The 26,653-nt window shown below is 34.1% G+C and overlaps 1 pseudogene; it reads left to right on the top strand.

The window, feature by feature from the left end:
* Nucleotides 1-12,493: 12,493 nt before the first annotated feature.
* On the top strand, nucleotides 12,494-24,390 carry LOC142164220 ((+)-neomenthol dehydrogenase-like; annotated as a pseudogene).
* Nucleotides 24,391-26,653: the final 2,263 nt, after the last annotated feature.

The raw sequence follows: 26,653 nt of genomic DNA, 5'->3' as shown, positions 1-26,653 counted from the left end.
TCAATAAAAGTAATAAAATACTTTTTCCCACCGCGAGATGGTGTTGACTTCATGTCGCAAATATCTGTGTGAATTAAGTCTAAAGGACTTGAATTCCTTTCAACGGACTTATAAGGATGCTTAGCATACTTTGATTCCACACATATTTGACATTTGGAATTAATGCAATCAAATTTTGGCAATACTTCTAGATTTATCATCTTCCGCAATGTTTTGAAGTTTACATGACCTAAACGTGAATGCCATAAAGTGTTTGACTCAAGTAAGTAAGAAGAAACATTCACTTTATTGATAGGAAATGCTATTACATTTAGCTTTAAAAGGCCCTCATTTAGGTAACATTTTCCTACATATACATCGTTCTTACTAAGTACAACACTATTAGAAACAAAAATACATTTGAATTCATTCTTGACAAGAAGTGAGGTAGACACAAGATTCTTGCGAATTTCTGGAACATGGAGGACTTGATTTAGAGTCACTATTTTTCCCGATGTCATCTTCAACGCAATCTTGCCAACTCCTTCAATTTTGGCCGTAGATGAATTTCCCATGAAGATTGTCTCGTCGGTGTTACACCCCAAGTTTTCATACGTGAGAGTACATCGTAAGTCATTGATGTAAGCTCGGAAATGAGATTCTATTTGAAAGCAAATAAAGTAAGTTAATAATGTTACCTTGGAGGTTACAAATATTTAAGATCATGAATAACGATTACCAAGAGGGTTGGAAATCTTAGAAGCTAAACCAATTGAAGAAAATAAGTTTCGTCGAAAGTCGACAAGTTTCAAATGTTATAACATGTACTTTGGGGTGAGACTAGGGTTATTAACATGATAAGGAGGTTATTCTATGAGTTATTTTAGTCGTATGATATTCATTTTCTACATTTTGAAGGCAAGCAAGTTGTGGAACAAGAGTTGGCAAAGGTCATCACAAGTTACATTCATAAATTTGCTGAAATTTAGGTCAAATGTATCTGAGAATTTCTCCAAATATACTTGGAATAATGGGGTGTTCTACCTACCAAATTGAAGGTCTACGAGTCTAGTTTCTAACGCATTAAACCGTTTGTCAATACGATATCGGAGTAGAGAGATATTTGCATTTTCGCGAGACCGCGCAAGCAGCTCCCAATGGGACCCACTTAGGCGGTGGTTGACCTACTTCAATTTATAAACGATTTGGACGCCTATTTTTGCTCATTTTTCAACTAAAGTTCGTCTCCAAACTTCTCCTAACCCTCCTAAACATATATCACAAGGGTTTGAAGTGATTCCAAAGTGATTACACCATATTTCAACATCAAAACTTAGTTCTAGTGAAGAACAACACCTCTTTGAGGTTGTGTTGTCATTGAGGATTGTTGTGGGCTGTATTTGGATGAAATTCCAAGTTGTTGCTGCTGTATAAGGTGAGTATAACAACCTACTAATTGTGCTTAAGCTTTCTTGTATGTTGGTTAAGTTGTTAGGATGATAAACTATAAGATAATACTTGGACTAGCTTAAGTCACTTCTATGGTGTTGTATTGCTATTAAGGGTTGTTGTAAAATGAATATAACTTGGATTTTGACTTGAAGTTACTGTAGGAGGTATGTATATTGTGTTCTTGCTTGTACCTAAGGTTATCTTGATATTGATTAAGTTAAATGGATGGGCTAGACCTGAACTAGTGAATAAAGTTGCTAGTTGGGGATAGTTGAAGTTGTGGATTATTTTCGTTGTTATAAATATATGGTATAAGGCTGGAATCATTGATTAATGACTTCATTATCAAGTTAATGATACTTTTATGTTGAAGTAAGAAGTCTATAAGGATTGATAAGGGGTACCAATCGGAGTTTGCCGCTCGTCGTAATGTAGTTGTGACTTGTTGTGGTTATATGGTGTCTTGATATTGATAATTATGTATTGATGGATTGCTCTGGTCATTGTTGTTGGTATATGGTATTGGAGGAGGCCCTTGTTACAATGGAGATGCTGCCCAAATTTACGTAAACGAGCTACTAGCTTAAGTTATAGACTTAGCCTTTGCTCAGCACTGATTTTGAATCTCCTTATACTATGATAGATTGAGTTGACTTGTTTGAAGAGTTGCTTGGAAGGGATTAAGGACTCAACGGGTTTAAGGTATGTTAAGGCACTTTCTTCTTTCTTTTGGCATGGTCTAAAATGAAATGAACATAAACGATACGCTATTTCATAATGACTCTACTCCTAGCAACTAAGGTTGTCCATGTTGTTCTTTCCTTATAAAATTATTCTAAACAAGTGTGTATGATCCTTAAATCCTACTAAGGTTCATATTGATGGTAGGGATGTCCATAATGTTCTTAAGTCACTCCAAAAGGTTTAGAAGATGATTCCATGAGTCTAGCATGCATTATATATAGTATCTATTTTACTCTACCGAGCCGCGCTATAGTCGGCCGGGTACGGCACCTATTGTGCAACCACTGATCAGTTGGGTTTACCGAGCTCCACGTGGCCGGGTACGATTCTACCGAACCTTATGATGGTCGGGTACGCTTTTACCGAGTCCTCTTTGAGGCCGGGTACGATATGATGATGATGCCCACAGAGGCGAATGTTTTAAAAAGTTTATGTATATATATGTATTATGCATTTCATATCAGTAACCCCCAGAGGCACTCTGATGTTACAGGTTGTATCTCCTTTATCTCTCTCTTTACATTACTGTTCTTGTTTATACTTTCCTGCCTAACATACTCGGTACTTTATTCGTACTGACGTTCCTTTTGCCTGGGGACGCTGCATTTCATGCCCGCAGGTCCCGATTGATAGGTTGACAGTCCTTCTAGTAGGCTATCAGCTCAGCGAAAGTGTTGGTGCACTCCACTTGCTCCAGAGTTGCCTATTTGGTCAGTATGCTTTGGATATGTATTGATTGATATGGCGGGGCCCTGTCCCGACCTTTATGATTTTATGTACTCTTAGAGGCTTGTAGACATATGTCAGGTGTATGGATAATTGTATGGCCTTGTCGGCCTATGTTTCGAGTTTACTAATGGTCATGTCGGCCTTATAGGCCCGTATGTCACATATATTAGTTTGTATATCATGTTGGGTCTTCATATGTTGACTATTCCCTTATGTTTTATTCTTGTTATCTCAGGACGAGTTTTCTAGCTCATTTACTCATGATAACATGATAAGAAAGATATGTTACGTTGGTACTCGGTTGAGTAAGGCACCGGGTGCCCGTCGCGGCCCTTCGGTTTGGGTCGTGACAGAAGTGGTATCAGAGCAGTTCTGTCCTAGGGAGTCTACAAGCCGTGTCTAGTAGAGTCTTGTTTATGGGTGTGTTGTGCACCACACTTATAAGCAGGAGGCTACAGGGCATTTAGGTCTGTCACTCTTTCTTCTTATTCTAGATCGTGCAGTAGAGCTCAGTTGTAAGAATTCAAACTCCTAAATTCGACTTTAGTCATAATACAACGATACCTACTTCCACAAAGATAGTTGGTAAGAGATTACATGTGGATGTGAAAGAGTTGAGTCAGAGGAACTCGATTTCACATCATACTTATGATGAGTAAATATGAGGTCTTCAACAGATCGTGTGTGTACTAAGATGTGTATGCTTCTTAATAAGGAGCCTTAAGGCAAGGATATCTATTCACGAATATGGTGAAAATCTATGAGGGATTCAGAAGCTAGATACAAGTTTCAACAAGTAAAAGAAGTAAGGTGAAGAGGGTTACAAGGCACCCAGATAATGAAGATTATCAATATTTTCAAATCAGGCAGAGAAATATAAGCATTTTGGTACCTTCATCAATGACAGAGGTAAGTAAAATTGGCCACACCCATCTCAGTTATGTTCTATGGGAGCTAACAGATATTATTTAAGAGAAAGATGGGATATCAGGATCCAGTTGGAGTTAGAGTAACCCAAAAATTGTGGATAGGTTGTTATTATTAACCAATGTTTCCGAAAGATGGTACAAATGTGGTAAAAGACATCCTTCTAAGACACCCAGATGGTGAACTCTAGAGTAGTACAATCAGATACGAATACTGGAATATTCAAAAATTTCAGAATATAGGCAGTGGGATCCTAGAAGGGACAAATATATACCTTAGTATGACTCTAGCCCCGAGTAAAAAAAAGAATGTTAGGCATTCTAATGAGATGAAGCTAGGGGAGCTTATAGGGAAAGAACTTTTTGTTGAAGTTTTCAGAATAAAGTGATAGACAAAAAGAATATTATCCGGAGAATAAGAAAAAAATAAATGAAGCATCATGAGTAAGATGTGATATAGGGGTGATAACAGTAAATCAAAATATGACACGATGACAGAGTCTATAGTCAAAGTGAAGGAAAATACAAGAGGTGACAAGCCTTAAGGCAATAAAAGAGTATAAGCCATAAAATCATATTTTTATTTCGAGAAATGAGTTGGTGACTTCAACGTGATTACCAGGAGGAAAGGTTAGACCCCAGAGTAATAAAAATCAGTATGGGCTGGTGAACAAGATAAAACCGAACATGAATTAGGGCCCGGAGGATTTGATAATGGTCGACATCGTGAAGAATTTCAAAGATCGTGCTCCAAACAATAATAGAATAGACAACAGACGAATAACCTTTAAAGGTTATTTAGGAAGTCGCTTACCTAAAGCAAGCACTCTGAGCAGAGTTAATCTTAAGGGACTAAATGTGCTAGTTACCGTAGGTGTCACCTTCGTGCGTAAGAAATTTAGTTGTCCCTGGTACAGAAGGTTACCATAAGGTGATTAAGGTTCATTGATAATGTGAAAAGACGCCAAATATGAAAAGATAAAACAAGTATAGGTAGATCGTCGTAGTACTAAATCTTAGTACTCCCCTGAAGGGGGGAATATGGTGTGATATGGTATTAAGTCGGAGTTAAGCGGTTCAGTTAACTATGGAATGGTAAAGGAAGAATGTGGTAAAAAGGAGAAAGGGATGATGTTGCATTTATTCAGTTCCTGCAGATATGTTGCGAATCCAGAACATTATACAAGCACGACACCGGGGAGGGGCAGTAAAAGTTTCCGGCCAGGATGTTATTGATAAATAAGTATGAATGGACATTTGATACATCTGGAGCTAGTGGTGAGAGATAAGTTAAGACAAAGGATATATCCCAAGAGGGATTATGCAGAATAAATAAATATATATATATATATATGAGAATGGACCAACGAGTAATTAGTAGTTGATTTAGGAAGAGCCCAGTTATGGCTAGACAAGAGGTCACGGATAAATCAATAGATCATGCAAGATAAATGTAGTGAACTGCAGCATAATGAATTTAGTCTCGCAGATACAAGATCGCAATCATTTGAAAAAAATTCAGATAGGAGTTGAGGCAATTAAAGGTACCACTTTTAAAGGTTTATGAAAATAAGAGAGAGTGTCACTAAGGAGACAATAAAAATTTGAGCTTAGAAGTAACCCTACGAGCACAAAGGCATAAATTTATGTAACTAAGGATTATTATAGGCAAGTAAGAATAACGAAAATTACCTTCGGGTGTACGATATATCAAGCTCGCAACTTTACAAGAGCCAGAAGGTCTCCCTAAGTACTACAATGAAAGACTAGTTGAGGAAATAAGGAAGAAGGTTTCCACCTAAGCATAGTGAGCTAGAGAGTAAATGATCCTGTAACAACAGTCTCACTACAATATTGTATACACTCCATAAGAAAGTGGCACCTATCATGGCTAATGAATGGTAAAAAAAAAACTATCAAAGGTGATGTTTGAGATCATATAAGGTACAAGAAATTATAGTATTCGTGGGCAAAAAGGACAAGCCAAGTATTCATGCAACAAGTAATAGAACGACCATCAAAAGTAATTGCTTACATTTAAGGACAACTGAGAAGGCACAAAAGGAAATTTATGGTGCTATCAAGTTAAAGGAAGGTTGGGAGTAGTATAAATAGATCGGTGTAGGTCCTAAGGTAAAGTATTGTAGAGCAACAAGGTTTTAGGTAGATAGGAGTAAGGATATGAAAAGATGAGTGAGAAGGTGACGAGAATATGTATGTCCTCGGGATTAAACCCATCAAAACAAGGGAGCTGATGATTTCCATATGAATAAAAAACTCTATACAGCCTGAATGAACCCAGAGGAGTCTAGGACTAGGTGCATTTAGAAGAGATGGAATGTTGCCCTGGCGGTAGAATAAGGGTGTAATTGTGATAGATAAGAGGATGATTCTTAGGCCTTTGATTGAGTAATGATTTAACGAGAAATGGATTTCATTAATTGCACGGGATTAGAATACCCCCATAAGATGAATCGTGTTGGGATGCAATGAAATATGGTTATTGAAGTATAGTATTATCCCTAGGTGGATCAGGAAAATCACTTCAGATGTTCCCCAATAAGATGTGAGCCCTAGTGACAGTGTATTACGTAAGAGGTTGCAAGTTATCAGTGATAGATTATAGATCAACATTAAGGTGAATAAACAATAGATGGGTACAAGTTCCAAAGTATGAGATGAGATTTGTTTGTTATTCTTAAGATGAATAAAAATGAGGAAGCACTAAAGGACTTAGATTTATACATATAGGATAAGCAGCGAGAGAGTAACCTGGAGTTGGGTAGCAAGTCTCGGTAATTATAAAACAAAGTAAGTTTTATGGTATAGTATAACCTGCCTAGATGTAGTAAATCCATAAGGATAGATATGCAAGGCTATGAAATAAGAGATAGCAATAGTCTTAAGTTCGATAAAGTACCAAGCGAAAGACATCAATACACCTATAGATGCCTAGAGGGACAGCTTTTCATAATTCTATATATGTCCATACGGTGAGGCTTATAGATTGGCTTAAAATGGAGGAAAAAGGGAAGACGAGTCGCTAGGCACTCATATAAGTACACAGTCGTACATAATGCATGATATAAGGTAGCAAATGTTACGATGTTGGAAAAATTCCGACCACATGTCATGGCGTGACAAAGAGGCCTAAAAGGGGGAATGCCCAAGCGTTTGGATTTATTCACAAAACTGTTGCTTAGATGGCAAGATGAACATTAGAGTATTCGTAAGAGCCATAGTATATGAAATTGATAAGTGCATCAGTCAACATTTGAGGACGAATGTTCCAAAGGGGGGAATGATGTTACACCCCAAGTTTTCATACGTGAGAGTACATCGTAAGTCATTGATGTAAGCTCGGAAATGAGATTCTATTTGGAAGCAAATAAAGTAAGTTAATAATGTTACCTTGGAGGTTACAAATATTTAAGATCATGAATAACGATTACCAAGAGGGTTGGAAATCTTAGAAGCTAAACCAATTGAAGAAAATAAGTTTCGTCGAAAGTCGACAAGTTTCGAATGTTATAACATGTACTTTGGGGTGAGACTAGGGTTATTAACATGATAAGGAGGTTATTCTATGAGTTATTTTAGTTGTATGATATTCATTTTCTACATTTTGAAGGCAAGCAAGTTGTGGAACAAGAGTTGGCAAAGGTCATCACAAGTTACATTCATAAATTTGCTGAAATTTAGGTCAAATGTATCTGAGAATTTCTCCAAATATACTTGGAATAATGGGGTGTTATACCTACCAAATTGAAGATCTATGAGTCTAGTTTCTAACTCATTAAACCATTTGTCAATACGACATCGGAGTAGAGAGATATTCGCATTTTCGCGAGACCGCGCAAGCAGCTCCCAATGGGACCCACTTAGGCGGTGGTTGACCTACTTCAATTTATAAACGATTTGGACGCCTATTTTTGCTCATTTTTCAACTAAAGTTCGTCTCCAAACTTCTCCTAACCCTCCTAAACATATATCACAAGGGTTTGAAGTGATTCCAAAGTGATTACACCATATTTCAACATCAAAACTTAGTTCTAGTGAAGAACAACACCTCTTTGAGGTTGTGTTGTCATTGAGGATTGTTGTGGGCTGTATTTGGATGAAATTCCAAGTTGTTGCTGCTGTATAAGGTGAGTATAACAACCTACTAATTGTGCTTAAGCTTTCTTGTATGTTGGTTAAGTTGTTAGGATGATAAACTATAAGATAATACTTGGACTAGCTTAAGTCACTTCTATGGTGTTGTATTGCTATTAAGGGTTGTTGTAAAATGAATATAACTTGGATTTTGACTTGAAGTTACTGTAGGAGGTATGTATATTGTGTTCTTGCTTGTACCTAAGGTTATCTTGATATTGATTAAGTTAAATGGATGGGCTAGACCTGAACTAGTGAATAAAGTTGCTAGTTGGGGATAGTTGAAGTTGTGGATTATTTTCGTTGTTATAAATATATGGTATAAGGCTAGAATCATTGATTAATGACTTCATTATCAAGTTAATGATACTTTTATGTTGAAGTAAGAAGTCTATAAGGATTGATAAGGGGTATACGGATTCCAATCGGAGTTTGCCGCTCGTCGTAATGTAGTTGTGACTTGTTGTGGTTATATGGTGTCTTGATATTGATAATTATGTATTGATGGATTGCTCTGGTCATTGTTGTTGGTATATGGTATTGGAGGAGGCCCTTGTTACAATGGAGATGCTGCCCAAATTTACGTAAACGAGCTACTAGCTTAAGTTATAGACTTAGCCTTTGCTCAGCACTGATTTTGAATCTCCTTATACTATGATAGATTGAGTTGACTTGTTTGAAGAGTTGCTTGGAAGGGATTAAGGACTCAACGGGTTTAAGGTATGTTAAGGCACTTTCTTCTTTCTTTTGGCATGGTCTAAAATGAAATGAACATAAACGATACGCTATTTCATAATGACTCTACTCCTAGCAACTAAGGTTGTCCATGTTGTTCTTTCCTTATAAAATTATTCTAAACAAGTGTGTATGATCCTTAAATCCTACTAAGGTTCATATTGATGGTAGGGATGTCCATAATGTTCTTAAGTCACTCCAAAAGGTTTAGAAGATGATTCCATGAGTCTAGCATGCATTATATATAGTATCTATTTTACTCTACCGAGCCGCGCTATAGTCGGCCGGGTACGGCACCTATTGTGCAACCACTGATCAGTTGGGTTTACCGAGCTCCACGTGGCCGGGTACGATTCTACCGAACCTTATGATGGTCGGGTACGCTTTTACCGAGTCCTCTTTGAGGCCGGGTACGATATGATGATGATGCCCACAGAGGCGAATGTTTTAAAAAGTTTATGTATATATATGTATTATGCATTTCATATCAGTAACCCCCAGAGGCACTCTGATGTTACAGGTTGTATCTCCTTTATCTCTCTCTTTACATTACTGTTCTTGTTTATGCTTTCCTGCCTAACATACTCGGTACTTTATTCGTACTGACGTCCCTTTTGCCTGGGGACGCTGCATTTCATGCCCGCAGGTCCCGATTGATAGGTTGACAGTCCTCCTAGTAGGCTATCAGCTCAGCGAAAGTGTTGGTGCACTCCACTTGCTCCGGAGTTGCCTATTTGGTCAGTATGCTTTGGATATGTATTGATTGATATGGCGGGGCCCTGTCCCGACCTTTATGATTTTATGTACTCTTAGAGGCTTGTAGACATATGTCAGGTGTATGGATAATTGTATGGCCTTGTCGGCCTATGTTTCGAGTTTACTAATGGTCATGTCGGCCTTATAGGCCCGTATGTCACATATATTAGTTTTTATATCATGTTGGGTCTTCATATGTTGACTATTCCTTTATGTTTTATTCTTGTTATCTCAGGACGAGTTTTCTAGCTCATTTACTCATGATAACATGATAAGAAAGATATGTTACGTTGGTACTCGGTTGAGTAAGGCACCGGGTGCCCGTCGCGGCCCTTCGGTTTGGGTCATGACAGAAGTGGTATCAGAGCAGTAGAAAATAACTCCTTGTTAGCACAAACATAGTGGGTGGCTCCAGAATCTATCCACCATTCTTTTGGATTTCCTACCAAATTGCATTCAGACAACATGGCACATAAGTCCTCTATTTCATCTTCAACCATGTTAGCTTGATTCTTTTTCTTCTTATCATTCTTGGGCACACGACAATCCACGGCCTTATGCCCAGATCTTCCACAGTTGTGGCAATTACCCTTGAACTTTTTCCTGCTTGGGTAATTCTTTGGTCCGGAAGCCTTCTTCCTCTTCTTATTTTGTGGCGCCTCCTCAACAACGTTTGCCCCCATTATTGTCGAGTTTCCACGTGACTTCTTTTCAGCATTTTTGTTGTCTTCTTCTATCCTCAGACGAACAATCAAGTCTTCTAGTGTCATCTCCTTCCGCTTGTGTTTAAGATAGTTCTTAAAATCCTTCCACAACGGAGGTAACTTTTCAATGAAAGCAACGACTTGAAAGGCCTCATTTATGACCATACCTTCAATAACAAATTCATAATTAATAATAAGATAAATCTTATTAATAAAATTATTGATTCGGGTCATACCTTCAGCAAGAAGGTCATGCACAATGACTTGTAATTCTTGGACTTGAGTTATGATGGACCTAGTGTCAATCATCTTGAAATCCAAAAACCTTGCAGCCACGAACTTCTTAAGTCCGGCATCCTCAGTCTTGTACTTCTTCTCAAGTGCATTCCATAATGCTTTTGAAGTTTCCATGACACTATAGACATTGTACAAGCCATCTTCCAAACAACTCAATATGTAGTTTTTGCACAAGAAATCAGAATGTTTTCATGCTTCAGTTACAACAAGCCGTTCATCATCCGGAGTATTTTCAGCCATGACCGGAGGATCCTCCTTGATGAAACGTTGCAAACTCAACGTAGTAAGATAGAAGAGCATCTTCATTTGCCAACGTTTGAAGTCAATACCGGAAAACTTTCCGGGTTTTTCTGCCGGTGCCATAGCATGAGCAGGAGTAGAACGACTTGTAACAGTAGCAATCGTTCCCGCAACACTTCCATTAGTTTGGTTTTCATTCGTCATATTTTTGTAAAGTTGAAAACAATACAGAACTTGTTAATCAGTGAAGTTTTTGATATCTTCAAACTGAATACCAAACCAACCATACAACACGTAATAATGGTGAAGTTTTTATATACTTCAAACCCGTACGTTTATTATTCCGACAAAGTTTTTATGTACTTTAAACCGGACAGAAACAATTATAGGAGTAGAAAGAAACAAGGCTTTAGTCTCCAACAAAGTATAAAGAAAGCAGTTTAATAATCAACACAGAAACGTTAGTAAATAGAAATTCCTTAAGCTTGTGAACGATACTGAGTTGAAACAAAAATCAGAAAATTGTTAGAAGAATAAAGAAATATATAAAATAGTAAAGAATCAGAAATATTCCGAGTCCACAATTTTCTTGTGCGTCCTTAAGGAATTTTAACCCCCTCACACGTTGCCAAGGTAATGGATTAAATCCTCCCAGGATAAAACGGAATAAACCTTCCTACAACAGTGGCAATACAAACTGCAGGATACCAACGAACTCAAAGAACGGAGCAAAATCACACTTAAAAATTTGAGAGAGAGAGACTGCGAATTAGGATGCAGTATATTCAGAAAGAAAGAAGTTTTAGAGTGTTTTTCGTGTCTGAAAGATGCAGCCTTGCCTCAGAATTTATAGGCAAATATCAGAAGAGGTGTCTGGAAAGGTGCCTTTTCAGAAAATACGCGGCCTGCCGCGGTTCTACCGCGATCGCGGCCGAACCGCGGCCAGAGAGCCTCTCTGAATCTGACTGCCGCGATTCTACCGTGGTCGCGGCAGAACCGCGGCCAGCGAGGCCCTCTGAACGTTCAACAGTGATTTGGCATTTAATTAATTATTAAATAATTAAATAAATTTTGTACAAAAATAATCTTATCGATCGTTTGCCAAAGCCGAAGCCGAGCCGAGCGAGCGACGACGACGGCGCGAGGGTTCATTCTCTTCAACTCCTTTTAAGAGCTTTAAGAAGTGAATCTATATATAAGCACATAAATGTGATTGTCCCTCACCAATGAGGGACAAAGTGCAAGACAAAAGTTCACTTCTTCAAATTTTCATTTTCCCTCTATTTTATTTCCCTCCATTTCCAATTCACACTTCTTCTCTTTTAATTAAAGTCACTGCTTTTTGAAAAGTAATCTAGTTTTAGAAAAAATAACGATTCACACTCAGCGTTTGCACTAACCAAATGAATATATATGACATGTGCCTTTATTATATTATTATCACTTAATTAACTAGCATACATACTCACTTCAAGTATTTTTATCACTTAACAAAGTAAGCTACAGTAGTTTGGTACAAACTAATCATTTTTCTCTATTTAAACTTATGTCATCATCATAATAATTGATTTATATATATGGAAATAAAAACCAAAATTCTGAAACCCATAATTAATTTAAAAGTACACTAACTTTTGTGCTAAAAATGTAAACATTAAATCCATTAAATTTAAATTTGGTATCCGCAATAAGTTATATCACCCCTAGGTTCTGAGTTCCTAACGCCACTAAATATATACCTGAACCTCTCCGTAGTTTTTTCTCTCAGAAGAAAAAATGGCAGAAGAGTCCATAAACAACCATCAAACAAGAAAGCAAGTTTTCTTTAATTCGTTGCCATAAATATATTTCTTTTTTGTCTCTCCTTTTATTTTTAATGTTTAGTATATTCTTAATTCAGATATGCAGTAGTCACAGGGGGGAAACAAAGGAATAGGATATGGGATTTGCAGGCAACTAATGAAGAAAGGAGTGATGGTCGTAGTGTTAACAGCTAGAGATGAGAAAAGAGGAAAAGAAGCTGTTGGAAAGCTGATGAAAGAGGGCAGCTTAGATCAGAATCTTGTTGTGTTTCATCAAGTTGTTGTTGTGGATCCAGCTAGATTTCCTCTCTTGTTGACTTCATCAAATCTAAATATGGAAAGCTTGATATTCTGGTAACATCTCCTTTTTCCAATTATACACAACAATATATATATATATTTTCAAATACTCCATCCGTCTCCGTAGCTATGTCAAATTATTTATCATTTTAGAAGTTCAAGACTAAATTAATTATTTTTTAACTATTTTATCCTTAATATTAATTGTTTTTGAAAACCACAAATACCTCAATTATGTGTAAATATTAATTGGAGAGAGATTATATCTTAAGACATAATAAGGGTAAAACAGTAAAAAAATCTCTCCTATTTAATATTTTCTTAAGGGTAATATAAAAGATAAGCACAATGGATAATTTGACATAGAGAGAGTAGGAATTACTCCCTTTTTAAGAGATGTAGTTCAAATTTCGAAAGCAAATAAATTTATTTTTTACCCAAATATTTTTATATGACTTTTAAATATTTTGAATTGTTATTGTTGTCACTAAAATATTTTTTATGTAGTTTTAAAAAATATGTTTAATTAAATTTTTTATGTCCAAACTTACGGTCAAAATTAAAAAGTTTAATTTTCGAAATTTGAAATGCATCACATAAATTAGGATCGAGAGAGTACATAATTTCATAGTTTTAAACCTTATGAAGGAAAACAGTTTAATTTCATGGCTCACTATCCATTTCCTTAATATAACTTTTTGTAATGTTTAAAGAGTTTTTTTTCACCCAATAAAAATTATCAGATTGTTATGAAATAAAAGCAATTTAGTAAAATATGAACAAGAAATATAGATATAGAGAAGGAAGAGATTTTCTTCTTCAATTGTGTGTATCTTTCCATTGCAATTACATGGCCTTTTATAGGCATAAAAAGTAAAGATGATGGACATAAAGTAGGAAATTTAATCTTTAAGTTATTCACAACATGGACATCCAATGTAGCATCCAAAGTAGTATCCAATGTACAAACTATTCATAACACTCCCCCTTGGATGTCCATGTAAGATAATGTGTCTCATTAAAAACTTACAAAAAAAAATATTGGGATGTACATAGTTATTTATAATATGCATTGTCTGCTGCCTCATTAAAAACCTTACCAGAAAAATCTAGTGGGACAAAATCTTGGTTAAGGAAAAGAGTGCAGCGTGTAGTTACTCCCCCTGATGAAAAATCACTTAATGTCTCGAAGACGACGCATTCCAATCGTATATATCAACTTTTCAAATATTGAGGTTGGTAATGCCTTAGTGAACATATCAGCCAAATTATCACTTGAACGAACTTGTTGTACATCTATTTCACCATTATTCTGAAGATCATGAGTGAAAAAAAAAAATCGGTGAAATGTGTTTTGTTCTATCTCATTTGATATATCCTCCTTTCAATTGAGCTATGTATTGTCTTCATATAATATTGTTGGAATATTCTCTTTCGAAGAAAGACCACATGTTTGCTGAATGTGTTGAGTTATCGATCTCAACCAAACGCATCCACGACTTGCTTCGTGAATGGCTATTATCTTTGCATGATTTGAAGAAGTAGTAACCATAGTTTGTTTTGTTGAACGTCATGATATGGTTGTACTTCCACTTATAAATAAATAGCCTGTCTGAGATCAACCTTTGTGTGGATCAGACAAATATCCTGCATCTGCATAACCAATCAATGATGGCTTGGATTCATTTGAATAAAATAAATTCATATCAATGGTCCCTTGGAGGTATCTGAATATATGTTTAATACCATTCTAGTGTCTTTGTGTTGGCGAAGAACTAAATCTTGCCAATAAGCTTACTGAGAAAGTTGTATCTGGTCGGGAATTATTGGCAAGATACATTAATGCCCCAATTGCACTAAGATATGGTACTTCGGCACCAAGAAGCTCTTCATCATTTTCATGAGGTCAGAATGGATCTTTCTTTATATCAAGTGATCTCACAACCATCGGGGTACTCAATGGATGTGCTTTATCCATATAGAATCGCTTTAAAAACTTTTCGGTATATGTTGATTGATGGACAAATATTCCGTCTTTCATATACTCAATTTGTAGACCAAGACAAAATTTTGTCTTTCCAAGATCTTTCATTTCAAATTCTTTCTTTAAACAATCTACTGTTTTATAAAGCTCCCCGGGAGTTCTAATGATATTTGAATCATCAACATATACGGCGATTATAACAAATTCAAATCCGGATCCTTTTACAAGAACAAATTGAATTATTCGTGTACCCTTCTTCCAACAAGTATTTTCTCGGGCGATTATACCACATGCGCCCTGATTGTTTCGATCCGTATAAGGATTATTGAAGCTTTATTTAATAAATTTCTTGGAAACCATAATATGCTTCAGAACAATTTAAATCCTTCAATGATTTCCATTATACGCATATCAAGTTTTTTATGTATTGCTAGATTAAAAGCTGAAATGACTACATCCACCACAAGAGAACATGTCTCTATATAATCAATGCCAAGATATTTACAAATCTTCTTGTGATACAAGTCATCTTTATGTCTATCGACTTGTCTTTCTTCGCACAAGAGCACATTTATACCTCCACTGGCTTTATACTTTCAGGTGTTGGGACTATCCGTCCAACTTTACATTTTTCAGGTGAAATTAATCTTGATTGCGTATATTTTATTTTATTTTGGCCAATCATTTATCTGTCCAAATTTCATGACAGATTTGAGTTCGAGATCCTCGTCAATATTAATAATATTGAGCGCTACATTATATTAACAATATAGTCGATGATCACTTAATATCGGTTCCATTATTATCTAATAAAGACATAACTTATTGAGGTTTTTTTTATCTCATTATTTTCAGGTACCTGAGCCTCTCTCATGAGGTCTTATGAAGTGTTATGTCGCGGTGCTCTTCTAGAGCACTTGCCCCCTCCTTCTTCAAGGAGTTTTATCTTTGGAACCAATTGGTCTGTTGCGCTTCATGTGTGGCATAGACTCTGTCCCTCATGGACTTTATTCTATTTGGAGCATTAACAGCTGAAATATGACATTTAGTTTTGGGTCAGCAAATGCGTCTGACAATAATTTGTAAATGAATTATCACTTGAACTTGAACTTCAAGTTCATATTTTCTTATACGAGGATCTATTTGTATTCATAATAATTCATTTCATGTATCACTTCCTCAGCTGCCCATTTTTTCCCCCTAATATTGAAATCACCAACACATTTCCCAACTTTCTTTGGGAATAGATCTTTGTGCATTGTGGTAAAATAATTAAATCATATAGCACATCCATATTTCTATATAGAAATTATTTGGTTCCTGACCCTGAACCGATTGTGATTGGGAGAAATTTTCATAACTTGGCTAGATGCGTACAGGTGCTACTGTATATTAATAATACATCTCATACAAAATTTTGTTTTTGAGAGTTTTGTTCTCATAACCAATGATTTAGCTATAATTGGAGGCACATAATTTTTGCTAAACCAACTTGGATTTAAATATTAAGATAAATCATCATAATTTATATTCTGGAAGTGTGCTCTAATAATTTGAGCAAGCAATCTTGCAAAAACCAATCTGCAAGTTGATAACAAATGCACATGTGACCATAGAATAGATGCATCTATTAAAATCATATAATAGTAAACGGTCCACATGGCAGGTGACTGAGCTCATATATTTATCACCTTTTATTTGTTCCAGAAATCAAGGGATACAATCCCAACCTTAACTGGTATATCATGAGAATAAGCAGCACACGAGAATTCTTGAAGAATCTTCTATTACTTCAATATATGCTAATCTAATTCTCAATTAATTTTTCGCATCATATTTGAACCGGGATGGCTAACCGGTCATGCCAACTAATATTTGTTTCTGTAAACCTCTAATTTACTTATGGCATATGTTTTCAGCATCATGCTTATATTTGTGTAGTACAAATAGAAAGAAAATCGGGTAACCTTTCATATTTATCCGGTATGATTATAGAAATATGAGGATATTCAATCTTTCTTTCATTTATAGTCTCAATATGCCAACCACTTTGACTTATACATTTGAAACTCAAAAAGTTTCTTTTGAGACTTTACAATATCAATGTCATGGATAATTTTATTCATCCGAGTAGTAACAAATTAGTTTTTTGAAGCTCTTAATAATTTTTGTACTACAAATCTTTTATCACACCATTAATATGGTAAATGTCTCATTCACGGAAAAAAATTGTATCATAATAAATTGTCATTGTCAAAATCATCATAAGTAAAATCATTTCTTGCTTTAATTTTTCGTTTAATAACTTTTTATAAGGCATAACAAAATATTTTTTTTTTTTGGTGTACCGCATGTACGCGATTAATGATATATTCATGTAACTACACAATAATATTTATTCTCTTTATTCCACTCAAACCTCCCTTAGAGGTGAGTTGTGTGGCATTCGTCCAAACATGCATTGCATGTCTTTATTTATTACTTTTATCACATATTGCCACATTTACCTTTAGGAATAGGTCTGCATTCTCCATGCTTATCAGAAGTCACATTGTCTTCGAGGAATGGATCATAATCAACAACTTGCTTTATTATTCTTTCATACCAATTTAATGGTAAACATTGCCTTCACATTTTGAAGAACTATTCCTAGAACCCTTATTGTTCTCCTTTTTACATTTATCATAATGATGACCATTATTATTTTAGTCTTTGGCACACCCATGTTCATTGGCCAACAACTTGTCTTCATTTAGACTTATTATGCACTGCTTTCACATTCACATCATTAATGAAGTAAATCAAGTGGGACAAGCTTCATGCATTTTCACGAAAAATACATTATTCTTCTTTAGTCATTATTATATCATCAATATGGTGCATAGGATACAAACCTAATGTCTTACTTATATAAAGGCATGTTAGGCTATGATATGTTGAGATCCGGGCCCAACTCTTATCATAATGGTGCACCAGGACTCAAACATGATGTCTTACCCTCATGGTGCATTGAGACTTGAACCCATTGTCTTACCCTCAACCAATGTTATAATAAATCAAAATATACATAGATGCACCCTCAAGCCTTTAAATTTTTTATTATTTTGTGACTACTCATAAAAGAAGTGATATCATTTTGTGAAATACTCATAAAACCAAGTGATATTACTAAAGTCATCTGATGTAAAATGTTCACGTCTAAATTTTTCAAACAAAATTAATATAATAGGCATATGCAGATCAAGTATAGTTTAGTATTTTGAATAAAATGTGAAGTGAGATTAACTTACTTTCTTTATCTAAATTGGATCTCTTAATCTGATGCAAAACTATTTCCATTAAATTAAAAATAAAATGCTGATAAATGCAACCAAAACCAAATGTTATCTTCATTTTGTGGCTATTAGCGGACCGGAAGATTTCAGCTTTTGTCCATGTTTCTTCACAAGCAGTAAAAAGATTGGTCCACGTGAATAAATAACATAATTGGAAGATAAAAATATATATGTAGGAACAAGGAAGTATGTAACAAATTGCATTCAAATCAAGAAGTCAAGTAATTTATCTTGACTAAAATATTAGAACAGTTGAAGAAAATCTCTAACTGTTAATTTTAAACAATTCACAAAGTGAATTTCATTCAACACTAATCATCACACTGTGTTACGTCAACTAAACATGATAGAATGCTTGGTAATTGGAGTTAACTCTTATCAGTTAACTTGTCCTTCTAAGTTCTATATTAACAAAATCCTTGAAGTGATGAGTTTTACAATGCAATAAAGTGTTAAAGTTCTAGTTTACGGTTCTGAGGTGCTACTAATGTAAATGGGAGGTCTGGAAAGACTTAGATATTGCAAATGTGCAAACTTTATGATCAGTTAACTAATTAAGACAAGGAAATATTAGTAGATGAAGAAGCAAATGATGAATGACAAAGATTATGAGAAAGATCTTTAGTTGCTTTACAGTATGCTAAAGAATACCACTCCTCTGGCTAGCTACTCTTTGATTTATCTTTCTCCACATGCTTAAATCTTTTTAAAGTGCTCAAGAGAGAGTATCGTGCTGATAACGTGTTATGAAATAAAAGTAATTTAGTAAAACATGAACAAGAAATATAGATATAGAGAAGGAAGAGATTTTCTTCTTCAATTGTGTGTATCTTTCCATTGCAATTACATGGCCTTTTATAGGCATAAAAAGTAAAGATGATGGACATAAAGTAGGAAATTTAATCTTTAAGTTATTCACAACATGGACATCCAATGTAGCATCCAAAGTAGTATCCAATGTACAAACTATTCATAACACAGATAAAATATTTTTCAGATAAATATTATCGGGTAATTGGTGGAAGGGAATAACTTTTATCTCATGAAAATGATAATATGTCGAGTTCTATATGTTTATTGCGATAAATGATACGTTCACTAATCATAAATTCTCAAGGCTGACATGGCAAAACCATGTTCACACTTTCTGATCTGGCATGCCTTATGTGGCTTTTCGGAGGTCGGATAAGGGTTTTTTTTTACATTTTATTTTCTGAACAACGTAGTAAAAATTTATGGACGGAATTTGACTCCACCAAATCCAGAAGTGGACAGCACAATATTCTAGGAAATAACTCCACATTTTGCTTTAAATGTTTTCAATAAAAACAAATGGGGAAAGATTGCTATGCGATTTCTATCCCTAGCTTGTAATAACTAAATTTTGGTTTTCCTTTTAGTAACGAAGTCTTTCTTTAACTTAGCCAAAAAAAAGTAAAATTTTATACATTTTTAAGTGACAAAAATTAAGTTTTGACTTTACAGCAAAAGAAGAAGAAAAAAAGCGAAAGCTAGTTTCACAATATGTGAAATTTATCCAATATTTATCCTTGAATTAATTATCTAATCTTTTTGTACTGAGATTAATTAATATCGTTTAATCCAAGATACATTGAAAATAAACAGACTATAATATATATTTATCATATCGTTTGGTTTCTTGTCAAGTTGGAGTTTAGTGGACGAACAGTGGAGACATAAAAAGTCCCATATATGTGGACCAAAATCAATCTTCTATACATTCTTTTTGTTTGATAGGAAATCCATATCATTTGTAAATAATTTGTTTAATTTTTCAATTACTAATCACACGCTTTACAAATGATTAATCACATGTACTAATGCATGTATTAGTACCAAAAATTTATTATATTGCTAATGCATAGAATAAAAGTTAAACATTTGGAAATATCTATTTAATAAGCATATGAAACACACGAAACAGATCAAAATATTTGCAAGTACTCGATTTGTTAAGAAATTTTTGTTTATTGGAACTCTCAAAAACACGAAAACGAGACAAGTTTACTTTAATTTAACTCTAATATGAGACAACATTAAGTACTACCTCATGTTCACAATAAGTGATCAGTTTCCTTTTAGCACGCCCATTAAAAAATGCTAAATCCTATACAAAAATACCTAGTATGATTAAACTACCCTTATTAAATTGGTCACATAGTTATAATGAGGAGTGAGAAAACCTTTTAGGGATATACACATAAGGGTAAAAGAGTAAAAACAAATTGAATTTTTTCTTGATTACCTAACTGGACACTTATTTTGAACCAAAATAAAAAAGTAAACTAGTCACTTATTGTGAACCGGAGGGAGTAGTTGAAAGGGTTTACTTTAGAACTAAACTAAACCATCATAATCTATTTGTACGAGTTGGGATTTAATTAATATTCAGTTTATTTTTATTTTTCCACGAGAATATATTCAGGAGTAAGATAATTAACTTGTGTATTTGCTCACTTTACCTTCCATAATTTTTATTTTTATTTTTATTTTTGAAAAAAACCTTCCCTAATTGGTAATTAAGAAAGTGTGAAAGTGGATATTGTAGGTATATAATACCGGAATTAATGGACTAATGATCGAGGAGATGTTTCAATCCTTCCGGAGTTAATCGAACGAGATGCTACTCGAGGTTTAGGCCTCACAACTAAGGTTTCTTCATATATTTCCCTTTAATTTCTCTTACATTTTTATAACAACCCGATGCTATTGAATTTGTTTTAAAGATTCATACAGCCGACTCTAACTTTATATAGAATTGAAGCATAATTTGTTGAGTAGATGATTTATCAAGTTCAGGCAAAGTGTCATTTTGTCATTTGCGAATATTAGAGTCTCGTAGCCATTATTTGAAGCTTATGTCATGTTAAACTAGCCACCTATTTCAAATTTTCTTAACCAATAGGCTGTAATAAGTGTTCCACATAGTTATTAAGGAAAATATGAAAAGTCATAAATAATTCAATTGTGTGAAAAAATGTACTCACCGATAGTAATTAAAATTTTGAATTTTGTATTAAATCTTTTGACATGGTTATATATAAAATATACTAATTAATGCAGGAGGATGAAGCTCCAATCAAGTCAAATGAAAAACTCATTGAGACTTCTGAATGGGCAGAAGAATGTGTACCACTAATTATTATGGAGCAAAAAGAATGATTGAAGCATTTATTCCACTACTCCTCTTGTCTCCTTTACGAAGGGTTGTTAATATTTCTTCATTGCTTGGAGAAATTAAGGTAATCCTAACTTAACCTTTGAACTATTTCCTTCAAAAACATAGAAATTACTTTTTTTCCCCTCCTTTTCTATTTGCTAATAACGACTTAGTAAAATATGGTAAAAGTTTATCCGCACCCAACAATTATATATATATATATATATATATATATATATATATATATATATATATATATATATATATATATATATATATATATATATATATATATATTGTGTAAGTTTCATAGCTGAATTATTAGGACCAACATTATTAAACTTGACCTCTAAATTTAACTGTAGTACCTAATTTGAGATAAGTACTAAGAATCAAATACAATAACAATAACATATCCAGTATAATCCCACCAGAAGTACTAGAAATCAAATATTTACAATATAAAAAAAAAAGTAAAAAGTTGCAGCTCACAATATCACATTTTTCTTGCATTTTTATCATTTTTTTCTTTTTCACCTTCCCATGTTTGAAAGAGATCCTTACAGAAATAGCCTGTCGGAATATATATTTTTTAAATTTAAGCGATTGAATGGATAACTATTTTTATCAATTTTTCTTTTGTTGAAATACCTATTCAGCTGGTATCAAATGAATGGGCCATAAAAGCTTTAAGTGATGGGAAAAGCCTTACAACCGAAAAAGTGGATAAAGTATTGAATAAAGGAATTTTTACATTCCTGTGCCACATAGGAAACCTTATTACCTTCAATGTTTAAGGTTTGACTTAATTACACTTAGTATACCAAATTACCAATTCTATACCATAATTAATTAAGGGTATAATTAATTGTACATTTTTTACTCTTTAATTAAAGGAATCTGCACGTTTCTCTCTCCTAACCCCTTAGTCCCACCCACGTTTTACTCATACCCACGTTCTTTTTACTATTTTCCATCTTCTGAAACCAAATTCTCCCTCTAAATTCACAGAAAATTGAAGAAACCCTTCAACAAAGTTGGTTCCCCATTTTACTCCAGTTGAAGTTCATCAATGAAGAACAACAAAGTTCATCAAAATTGAAGTCAAATCTTCAAAGTTCATACACACATTTACCTTCAGCTTCAAATTTTCTCAATGAAGAAGAACAAACCTAGAGACAAGAGAGCAGCAATTCCACCATTGACATCCATTAAAAAGCTTTGAAGCTTTGAATTCAAATTTGGGTTTTCAAAATCATTATTTGTTTTAATTGGGTGTTGTTGTAAATAATTGGGAATATGTTTTGGAGTTTATATCTCAATTTTGAGGGGTTTTGGTGAAGATTTAGACTTGGTTTTGGCTGAATTTCAGATTGAAACTCGAAGAAGAAGAAGAAGAAGAAGAAGAAGAAGAAGAAGAAGAAGAAGAAGAAGAAGAAGAAGAAGAAGAAGAAGAAGAAGACATATTGCAGCAATTGTAGATAAATTGTAGAAAAATTGTAGATAAATTATAGACTATTTTTTCAGAAGATTTGTAGAAGTTTTAGTCGTTTTTGATTTGTTAAAACAGAAAACAAAGCATCTACAATCAGAATACAAATAATATACAATTTATCTACAAAATATCTGCAAACTGGGTACATTGAATTTTAATATCCCAATTCCCATTCAATTGTAGCTTAATTGGTATTTTCGACATAATTGCATTTTTTGCAAAATATTTTGTAGGAGTTTTAGTCGTTTTGGATTTGTGAAAACAGAAAACAATGCATCTACAATCAGAATACAAATAATCTACAATTTATCTACAAAATATCTACAAACTGGGTATATTGAATTTTAATATTCCAATTCCCATTCGATTGTAGTATAATTGGTATTTTCGATGTAATTGCATTTTTTGCAGAAGATTTGTAGGAGTTTTAGTCATTTTTTATTTGTTAAAACAGAAAACAAAGCATCTACAATCAGAATACAAATAATCTATAATTTATCTACAAAATATCTACAAACTGGGTACATTGAATTTTTATATCCCAATTCTCATCCAATTGTAGCATAATTGTGATTTTGACATAATTGCGTTTTTTCAGAAGATTTGTAGGAGTTTTAGCCATTTTTTATTTGGGAAAACAGAAAATAAAGCATCTACAATCAGAATACAAATAATCTACAATTTATCTATAATTTATCTACAATTTCTGCAATATGTCTTCTTCTTCTTCTTCTTCTTCTTCTTCTTCTTCTTCTTCTTCTTCTTCTTCTTCTTCTTCTTCTTCTTCTTCTTCTTCTTCTTCTTCTTCTTTTAGTTTCAATCTGAAATTCAGTCAAAACCAAGTCTAATCTTCACCAAAACCCCTCAAAATTGAGATATAAACTCCAAACCATATTCCTGATTATTTTCAACAACACCCAATCCAAACAAATAATGATTTTTGAAAACCCAAATTTGAATTCAAAACTTTCAAGCTTTTTAATGGCTATCAATGGTGGAAAATATCTGGAAGAATATTTACTTCCATAATTGTAGCACGCCTAAATAGGAATATCTGGAAGAATATGATTTGATCTGATTTACGCCAAATCTTTTTAGAATATTCTGTTCCTCAATTTTAGCTCGACAAATTAGGAATATTCAGCTACTATTAATTAGTATTTAATGATTGGTATAATAACTGTAGAAAAAATGTGGACAGGGCGGGTAAATTAGAAATTATGCACATTTTTGATAATAAAGTTTCATATATGGTATAGGAAAGAAAAAATCACTTAAATTTCTTATGGACTTCAAGGAGGGTTTATTAGAAGAAAAGGGTTGGCCCACTGATATGGCAGCTTATAAACTCTCAAAAGCTGCCTTGAATGCATACACAAGAATTGTGGCCCAAAAGTATTCTTCTATATGTGTTAACTGAATTTGTCCGGGCTATACGGAGACAAATATTACTTGTAATATTGGGCCTTTGACTCCAGAAGAAGCTGCTGAAAGCCCAGTAAATTTGGCCCTTTTGCCTGAAGTTGGACCGACGGGCCAGTTCTTTTTCCGGAAGAAAGACCTCACATCATTCTGAAAAGCAAAAAGCCCAATTTAAGTGTTGTGAAGCTACTTAGCTGAACATCGCATGAACTTGTAATATTATATTTATAGAACAAAGAAGTGGTTCTGAAATTGCTGTGGACTAAACAATTGAAATTAAATGAGGTTTCTTTGTTTTGGGTTTCACTGGTAGAAAAGAAATGAAATTAAAAAAGGAATGACCATGCAGGTGAAAAAACAAAATATATATCTTAGTGAAGACAAGAAAAGTGAAATCATATCTTCCATCATAAAAACATGACAAATTGGTCAAAGTATATTGTAACATTTCATGTCTATATAAGAAGGATATTCACATTTTGCAACGGAAGCTCGGTTCAAGCCTTAGACGTAAATTGAACTAGTATTGGCAGGGACGAAAAATGTGAGAGTAGTAGATGCATGTTAAACTGAAATATTTCAGTACAATCTGTGATAGAAACGGGTTCTAAGCAAAGATGCGTCAATCTAAGATGGTAGGAATGGAGAAATCATCTTTAACTTCTCATTCATTGTATGCTCATCTATCCACATTTATAAGTCATCCTTGCGTCAAATCAATGACTATATGTCCAGTTTGTACATTCACCTGCCTCGAACTAGGCTGGTCAGACTCCCATCGAGGAGGTGGGGCCGAGATTCTAGTCTGCATTTTATACACTTTTCACAATCTTTGCCTTTGAACTAGAATATAAGGAGTCCGAAACCAAAATATAATTTTTTAGACTCAAAGAATAACAATATGTGGAAAAAAAATATAGTGACCAAAATATATAAAGCGTCTTTCTTGCTAACTTAACCTTTGGACTATTTCCTTTAAAAACATATACATATATATACATATAGATATATACACACACACACAATATATATATATATATATATATATATATATATATATATATATATATATATATATAAAGCGTATTGCGTTCAAACCTGTATAGACACATCCAGTATCTGCGCCCAACATTACCATCGGACCAACATGCATTCATAATCGCACGTTAGCCACAATAGCACCTTGGTTGGTCATTGCGTCCAGACATTTGTTAATGCAAGAAAAATGATAAATTTATGGAAAGTTTTGCTATTTGTTGTGGTTAAGCGCATATAACAACTAAAATGCGCTGGTCATTTATAGGTAAGAAAAATAAATAACGTGGTATTTAACTGTGCTATGTTTCACGTGCTAATAATTATTTACGGTACAATAATGCTTTTCTAGAAGACATCTTTTCCAGAACGACAGCTTTATCAGATTTACAAGACAATACACATAACGTGATTTGTAACCGCGGTATGCTTCGCGTGCTAATAATTCTTTACGGTACAATAATGCTTTTCCAGAAGATAACTTTTTCATAACGACAGCTTTTTCAGGTCGACAAGACAATACACGTAACATGGTATGTAACTGTGCTATGCTTCACGTGATAATAATTATTTCGGGTATAAGAAAGCTTCTTAAACTGAATCAAGTCATATGTATTTCAAAGTCCTTTTGAATAAACATTACAACATCCATTAAAAAAATGCCACTATGTGTATTAATGTTAAATATCAAAAAGATTGTTTTGAAGGTTATTTTTTTTGGGGGTTTATGTTAGATTATTGTACTGAAGTATTAATGTTAAATATCAAAAAGATTTAACAGCAATGGAAACATAATTTTTTTTCATACATTCTGCAAGATAAACAAGTACATACACTTATTACAACCACATTACAGAAACAAAACACTACGTGTATCCTTGATAGTTGGGCACATCAGATGAACTTCCACCAGGAGCTAGATTACCACCGCCACCCAAACCAACTAAAGGACATTTACGACGGTCATGTCCTGTTTGCGAGCATATGCCACATTTACACGCATAAATGGTATCACCAACATCTATTTGGTTCCATATACACATTCTTTTTTGCATTTGTAGCTTACGCAAATACTCCTTGTTGTCACACCTCCTTTTTACCTACACCCCGGGAAAGGGTATAGTATATTAGAGAGTTTTTACAATTAAAGGACAATCGAAACGGGATTTATTATTAAAAGATTCAAAGTCGTCACATGGGAGATTTATGGTATCCCAAGTCAGCGGTTGAATCCCGAATCGAGGAAAAGCTTGACTCTGTATTACAGTCCGCGAACCAGAAATCCGGGTAAGGAATTCTGTTAACCCGGGAGAAGGTGTTAGGCATTCCCAGATTCCGTAGTTCTAGCACGGTCGCTCAACTATTATATTCGGCTTAATTAT

This window comes from Nicotiana tabacum, chromosome 1 (genome assembly GCF_000715075.1).
Source record: "Nicotiana tabacum cultivar K326 chromosome 1, ASM71507v2, whole genome shotgun sequence".
Lineage (NCBI taxonomy): Eukaryota > Viridiplantae > Streptophyta > Magnoliopsida > Solanales > Solanaceae > Nicotiana > Nicotiana tabacum.
Note: the sequence above shows the minus strand (reverse complement) of the source record. Positions and strands in the feature narration are given on the sequence as shown.